Source organism: Cupressus sempervirens, chromosome 7, assembly GCF_028749045.1.
Source record: "Cupressus sempervirens isolate cs-2001-9-10 chromosome 7, ASM2874904v1, whole genome shotgun sequence".
In the NCBI taxonomy this organism is placed as follows: domain Eukaryota; kingdom Viridiplantae; phylum Streptophyta; class Pinopsida; order Cupressales; family Cupressaceae; genus Cupressus; species Cupressus sempervirens.
The window spans coordinates 767,395,830-767,404,160 of record NC_143124.1 but is presented as its reverse complement, the minus strand read 5'-3'; positions in this window follow the sequence as shown (position 1 = coordinate 767,404,160).

Below are 8,331 nucleotides of genomic sequence, written 5' to 3'. Positions count from 1 at the left end.
AAGATTTTTTTTTTATGAGTAAAATTTTTTATGTGAATATAAATCACACATGCACAACTTGTTGTTGTAGGATACATATTGAATTTTCTAACCATTTTGATGTTTTTAGGCATATATGTGTGTTTTTGCATTTTGAATTTGTTTTGCAGGATTGTGACATGAATGAGCCACTAAGATCTTCAAGGGAATTCATATCCAACATTTTATGTGAAATAAGGGATGGCCAAAAATTTTACAAGACATTATGCTTGGATGGTATATCCTTATTTTGTGGTTCTTTGCAACTTTTATCAATTTGTGAACATATGGATAGTACACATGCAATTGGAAATGAAATAGTAGATTACGAAAAATTTAAGATAGTGACATATACTCTAAAAGATGGGAAACAAGGTAAAAGATGTGATTGTTGGAATATGATTTAAAAAATCATTGTTGAAGAAGGAGAATGTTGATAAATAATATTTTCAATCATTGTTTTCTCACTGATGTCAAACCTGCTATTTGTTGGAATGACAATTGCTTATATGATCCAAGTACTATCACTTAGTTGATTAATGAGGAGTTAATCAATAAGATGTAACAAACGCACCTAAAAAAAAGTTGAGTTATAATGTTGTAATAAAGTACAAGGATCAGTTAAGACATTGATAAAATGATGTATTAATAATATACTGAAAGATATAGAGGTTATTCATACTTAGAAATATTAGAAGAATAAGTTGTAACAAGGTTGTCTGCAAGGCTTGATTGCAAAGCTTGACTAAATTCATTAGTGGGTGCTAAGAAAGTTAGTTCATGCTGAGCAGATTTTCAATTAGTGCCAAGATAATTCAAAATCTAGTGTGTGCCAAGTAAAAGTGGTCAAGTGTCAAGCAAACAGTAGGTGTTGAGCAAAGGAAAATGTAATAGGTGCTAAGTGTAGACACCTAAAATCCTTTAGAAAATAAAGTATTTTTATTTTCTAAAAAAGTCCTGATGACATCATCATTTATTAATTAATTAATTATTTAATTAATTAATTAATTTTTATGTCATTAAATCCCTTTATCTTAATTAAAAATATTTAATTAAGGAATCCCTCCCAAAAATGTTTAAATCTTATTTAAACATTATTTCCTTATTTATTAATTATTTAATTAATAAATTGACCAAAAATCCTAAAATAAATAAAAAATTTATTTTTTGCCCAAAACTTGGCCAATTTCCTTAAGACCACTAACCTCTTCCAAAATCTTCTAATCCTTCTTTAATTTCGATTAAAGGCTAATCTCATCATTTTCTACCCTTAATCCCAACTCAAAATATTTAATTAAGATTAAATATTAACCCTCATATTTATTAATTATGTTTTAATAAATATCTCCTCAACCCAAACCCTTGAGATGAATAAACTTTATTTATCCTCAAAACCTTATGAAGTTCTAGACTCTTCTAGAAGGACTTTATCCTCTTCCTAATCCTATCTCTAAACCCCCTTTTTAGCTTAATCCACCCCATCCACCCATACTAACCAAGTTTAGCTACTAACTCACCCACCCTCATTAAATGCCATCCACTTGCATATCTCTAACATCCCTAATCTAATCCTAAACCCAAGCCTAATCCCTCCCTAACCTTGTCACATTCCTTAAGCAAGCTTAAGACTTTCCTAAGCCAAGCAAAGTCAACAATCTCAACTCCCTCCAAAATATCCCAACCACCCAACCATAAATGCTCTTACAAGGCCATAAAGACTCTTACAAGCCTATTCATTTCTCTTACAAGCCATTTATGAAGGGTCTTTATGAAGATATTATCCCTTGAGCCTCCTTTGTTGACTCATCCTTGCCCTTCCTTCCATCCACTCACCTTGTGACATGTGTCACTCCCTGCTTGGTGCTAAACAAGCACAATCCATGTGCTCCCCTTTGAGTGCATCCTAGCCCTCCTTAAGCTTTCATCTCTCCTTGCATCCTAGCCCTCCATCCCTCAAGCCCTTTGCCTATTTAAGGAATCCTCTCCCAAGCCATTTTAACACAATCCATGAAGTAAAGTTATAATGCTATTTTGAGAGCCAAATCCATACTAAAGCCATCTATCCACACCAAAAATCCACAATCATCCATTGAAGCCTTTGGAAGCATATTGAGCATACATCCTATCCATTTAGATAAAGCTACTCAACAAGAGAGCCTCTTATTGAGAGAGCCCATTAATGGCTCATATTCTCAATTAAGAGCTCATCTTAGTCTATCTTGAAGTTTATGAATTTTGTTTAGTTTGTAGAAGCTTTATTTAAATTTGGTTTCTATTAGCATACTAACATTTTCTCATATACACTAAGCACCTATAAAATCTAGTTGATACTGAGTGAATCTATAGAAGGTGCCAAGTAACACAGTATATGCTAAGCATTAGTATTCCAATAATGTCAAGCTGTTGCATTATTTGAAAATTCAAAGATTCACTAAACCTAAGTCGATAAGGTTGTTATCTTGAATTTTGTGAACTGGGTGGAAGATAAGAAGATTGAGCTGGTGGCACAAAATTCAATGATAACTATTTTTTGGAGAATATAGGTAGATTTCACATGTTGTTTCTAGAAGAAACAAATTGGAGGGAAAATACATCATATATTTTCTAATCAATTCAAATCCAAATTATGAGTGGGAAGAATAAAGCAAAAAATGCATTCTAAACTTCTACATAAGGAGTTGTAGGTCAAGAATTAAAAGAGTGTGTTAGAGAGTGTTTTGTTAGAGTGTGAAGTGTCAAGAAGAAGGCATAGAGAAGGAAGAATAGAGCACAAAGACTCTACTTTGATAAGTAACCATAGAGAGGAGATTGCATTGGCACAACGAGCAAGAAGACTCAAGGAGACAAAGCTTGAAAGGAGGTCAAGTTGTTAGAGCTATAGAGATTAAACCCAAGAAAAAGTATGAGAAAAATTGTGATCTAAAATCTGCATGTGAAGTTGTAAGTTGTATCAAGTCAAAAGCCCTTAATTGTTACTCTCTTGCAATTGTATCAGTTGAGGAAAATCCTATGGACTTAGTTTGGCCTAATAGCCATTGAGAAATCCTTTAATAGGGTGACATTCCAAGTTGAATGTTCTAAAGTCCTTTAACCAGGCACACTCTTAACAAAGTGTTTGAAATCCTTTAACAAGGTCACATCTAACAATGTGTTGGAGCCTTTAACAGGACAGGCCTTTAATAGGGTATCACTTCAAAAGGGTGAGAAAAAAGGTAGCATGTTACTATTTCTTTTTTTCCAAATTGGGTTTTCACATAAATCACTATGTTATGTGTTGATCTTTCATGTTTGATTTCTATTGATTTATCAGTAACTTTTCTAGGAAGAATGTTTAGCTTGGATGCATAGTTAGCTTGAATGGGCTCAGTATACTTAGTGTAAAAAGTTTGATTAGGCAATTTTTTGGACCTTGAATAACTAAGTCACCCCCCCCCGCCAATCCCAAGTTATTCTAAAGCATTTCTAACAATTGGTATCAGAGTCATCTGCTGATTTGGTTTAAAGCTACTAGAAGCAGGAAAGATCAAGATGCTTAAGAGAAAAGTTCCCAAGCTCAATAGAGACAACTTTGCAACATGGAAAATTTTGATGAAGCTACACTTTGGATATATAGGTGATCATGCACAAACCAATATCATAGTGGAACATGTTGATCCAGCTGGTGTCCCTATTGCAGAAGACATGAAGAAAAAGAAGGAGCATAATCAGACAATGTTAGAGATTACCTCTACCCTTAGTTATGCCAAGTTTAATGACATCAAAGGATGTACATATGCATTCCAAATGTGGGAAGCCTTGTCAAATATCTATGGAGCATATTAGATTTCCAAAGAGAAAAAGAGAAAGCCTCAAAGGAAAGTTTGATGAAATGAGAATAGAGGAAGGTGAGAACATTTCCCAATATGCCTCTAGGATAAAAGAAGTAGTAAGTGCAATAAGAAGTGCTAATGGTATTCTAGATGATGAAACTATTAATAGAATAGTTTTAAGAACCCTACTCCCCATTTATGCTATTAGAGTATTAGCCATACAAGAGTCGAGATGTATACCAAGAACCAAACTCACTCTTAAACGTATAGTAGGTAGGCTTACTACATTTGAGTTATCTAACTTTGATAACTATAGACCTGAGAACCTTGAATTTGCTTTTAAGGCTAAGCTATTGTTAAAGGAAACTAAAGAGGTGAAGCTAAAGAAGAAGAAAAGAAATTCAAATATGTATCCAGTGATAGCAACATGGATGAGGAGGATGTAGAATAGTTGGAAGCATTATTGGCTAGAAGATTTCACAGAGGAAAAGGTAAATTCATAGGTAAGCTTCCTATCATTTGTTTCAATTGTAATGAAGTAGGTCATACTGTTGCAAGGTTCCCATAGAAGATGAACTACAAAGAAGGCAACAAGTACAAGAATAGAAGAGAAGATGATAGCATAGACTATAAGGACAAAGGCAAAAAGTGATACATTATTGAAGAAGAAGATTTAGATGAAAATGATGATGAAGTAGTTTATGAAACCATGAAAGATGAATTAGATGAAGATGAGGTAACAACACTGGTAACCTATATAAACAAAAATGATAAGTGGATCATAGATAGTGGATGCTCTAATCACATGACTGGAGACAAAAGTAAGTTTGTTACCTTTACTCAATATGATGGCTATAGTATTAGATTTGGAAATGATGCTCCATGTCTAATCAAAGGAAAAGGTTCCATTAAGCTTAGAGATAAAATATCATGTGATAATGCATATTATGTTGAAGGCATGAACTATAATCTGTTGAGTGTGTCACAGTTATGCAATGTAGGATGCAAAGTAGAATTTGGAAACAAAGTTGCCAAAATCTATGACACTGATGGAAATCTGATAGGAAAGGGTGACTAGACAAGAAGTAACTTGTTTACCTAGATATGAAAGATGTTTCTTGTCTCATTGTAATATTTGATGATGTTTGGCTATGGCATAAGAGGTTGTGTCATGTCAACTTTGATAATCTAATTAGCATCAGCAAGATGAAGAAAGTTGGATTTCCTAAACTAAAGAAGCTTGACAACACAATGTGCAAACAGTGTTAGCTAGAGAAGATGACAAAATCTAGTTTCAAGAGAAAAACTTATACTTCCAAAGAAATACTAGAGTTAGTCCATACTGACTTATGTGGTCCAATTGAAGTGCAAAGCTACAAAGGAGATAGATATATAATTTTGTTTATGGATGACTACTCTAGAATGATGATTGTTATGTTCTTAAAGAAAAGTTCTGATGCATTTCAAATGTTTAAGTGGTACTTGGCCAAGGTTAAGAAGGAAATAGGAAAGATCTTGAAATGCCTTAGATCAGACAAGGGAGCTGAGTTCACATCAAGAGAATTTGAGTTGTTCTGCAATGATAAAGGAATTAAAAGACAAATATCAGCACTTAGAACTCCACCATAGAATGCTATTGCAGAAAGGAGGAATAGATCAGTGATTGATTGTGCCAGAACTTTGATGACAGAAAAGAATGTTGCACTAAAATACTAGAGAGAAGCTTTAAGTATAGCAGTATACACCCTCAATTGAGTTCAAATCAAGAAAGGCACTAATGCAACACCTTTTGAACTATGGTATGGTCACTCACCGAATGTTAAGCATTCCAAAGTGTTTGGTTGCAAATGTTATATTCTTAAAGAGTCTAAGAATGTAAAATTTGATGCAAAAAGTGATGAAGGCATATTCCTTAGATACTCCACTAGAAGTAAAGCCTATAATTGTTTAAATGCTAACACTAACAAAGTTGTGGAGAGTGCAAATGTAAACTTTGATGAGCATGCAGAAGTTCAAGATAATGAATCCATCAAGAAACCAAAAGAATATAGATCCTTTGTATACTTCTATGAAGGAATGCCTAATGAAGTAGAAGCTACCAATCAAATTGGGAATTAGCAACAAGTTTTAGTATCTGTTGAGTCATAGCCAATGAATGTCAAGTTATATTTAGATATCGAGCTACAAAATGAAGGTAATGCACATTCTGATTCTGAAATCATTACACATAAAAGAGATGTGGAGCTACCTAATAGAGATGTGCATAGTGACTCTAATGCTAAAAGGTCAAACATGGAAACAAGGATAGAACCTAGGCTATCAAAGTATGTGAGAAGGCACCATCCTATAGAATAGATCATTGGTGACAAGGAGGCCTGACCAATGACAAGGAACAGACTAAGGAATGAGTCATTTCTATTGAAAAATATTGAGCCTAACATAGTAAAAGATGCACTACAAGATGATGATTGGTGCAAAGCAATGGAAGAGGAGATAGAGCAGATAGAAAAGAACAAGACTTGGACTTTAGTTTCAAGACCAATAGATAAGAATGTGATCAGAATCAAGTGGGTTTCATGTCCCCTTTTCAAATAATTAAAAAATAATAATCTTTGCTAAGGCAGGCAGGCCCAAGAAAGTGAAGTTTCGGAAAAAAGGAGGTTAATCTTTGGAAACCATTGGAATAATAAATGAAAATTATTATTAAAATATGTTTCATTAACCTCTCTTGGACGTGAGTTATGGTTATGCCCTCTTTTAAGGGGTTTGGAGGCATTTTGGGGATTGGAGAACTTGATTTTTGCTCATTCTTTGTTATTCTTCAGAGGCTGCCAAACCTGTGGAGAAGGAGATCCAAGAACGGGAGTTTCCAGGTTTCCAGGGAGACCCAAGAACGGGAATTTGCAAGTTTCCAAAAAGGCTAAGGATGGGAGTTTGAAGCCATTCCATGTGCATGCTCATACATAGTTTGCCTTTGTGCTGAACAGTGCAGATTTGTGAGTTTTCAGGTGTGTTTTTTTGTATGAGTTTGGTGTTTTTAGTTGAGTATTTCATATCAGTTTGGGTTGCTGATGTATTTCAGACTTTAAGGTGTTAAAATAGAGCTAAATATATGTATTGAGACGTTATTAAACTTCTGAGATAGATTATTAGTGTTTTTGTGGTGTTTCCGAGCATTTTTGTGTTAATTTCAGGAGCCCGATGAGCATAGTTTTTGTCCTACATTTGTGAGCTGTTGTGTAAAGGCTATACGGATCTGGAAATTTCATTTTGTAGGATTTTATGCTGCTGAAATTTCTGTAAAAATTTCCATTTTCAGATTTATTAATAATTTGTGAAGTTGTGAAGCTTTTGGCACTATTTTCAGCATACCCAATTTGGGGTTTCTTGAGAGAATTGATGGATCTTTGAAAGATTGGTTGTTTGATTTTAAAGATCTGATTAGAGGCTTGAAATATCATATAAAATCAGTAAAGGGACATTTCAGTGGTATCAGAGCCGTGATCTTGCCAGCCTGAGGGTTTCTAGAAGCTTGCATGTCAGTTTTGACAACTACCCAGATCTTGCATGTCAATTTTGACAACTACCCAGATCTTGCATGTCATTATTTATGATTGCATGTTGCTTCTAATCAGCTGCATGTCAAAATTTATGGTTGCATGTTACTTCTAATCATTTTCATGTTAGTTCTTAGTGAATTTGGTGGTTGTAGAAGTTTGCATGTCAGTTTTGACAACTACCCAGATCTTGCATGTCAGTTTTGACAACTACCCAGATCTTGCATATCATAATTTATGGTTGCATGTTGCTTCCAATCAGCTAGATGTCAAAATTTATGGTTTCATTCTACTTCTAATCATTTTCATGTTAGTTCTTGGTGAATTTGGTGGTTGTAGAAGTTTGCATGTCAATTTTGACAACTACCCAGATCTTGCATGTCAGTTTTGACAACTACTCAGATCTTGCATGTCATAATTTATGATTGCATGTTGCTTCTAATCAGTTGCATGTCAAAATATATGGTTGCATGCTACTTCTAATCATTTTCATGTTAATTCTTGGTTAATTTGGTGGTTGCATGTTGCTTCTAATCAGTTGCATGTCAAAATCTATGGTTGCATGCTACTTCTAATCATTTGCATGTTAGTTCTTGGTGTTTGAAGAAGTTATATCCTATTGGGGTTACACTCTACTTTATCCAAAATGGACAGGTATAGTACAGAGTCTCAGAGGACACGATCTTGGACAATTGATATCCAGAGTCAAAACAGTAGAAAGGATGGTTATTTAGACATTCGAGATAAACTTATCAAAATAAGCCATGACATGTCTGAACAGTTGGTTGAGCACCACCATATAATGAATGACATGTTGTCCAACCCAGCTAAGGTGGATAAGTTGACTGGATTTCTATTTGGCAGATTTTCTCACAGGACAGATGACATAATTTCCAAGAACTTGCATGAGGAGTTTGAGAAACTAGCTGATAGCCAGGTAGAGGTCT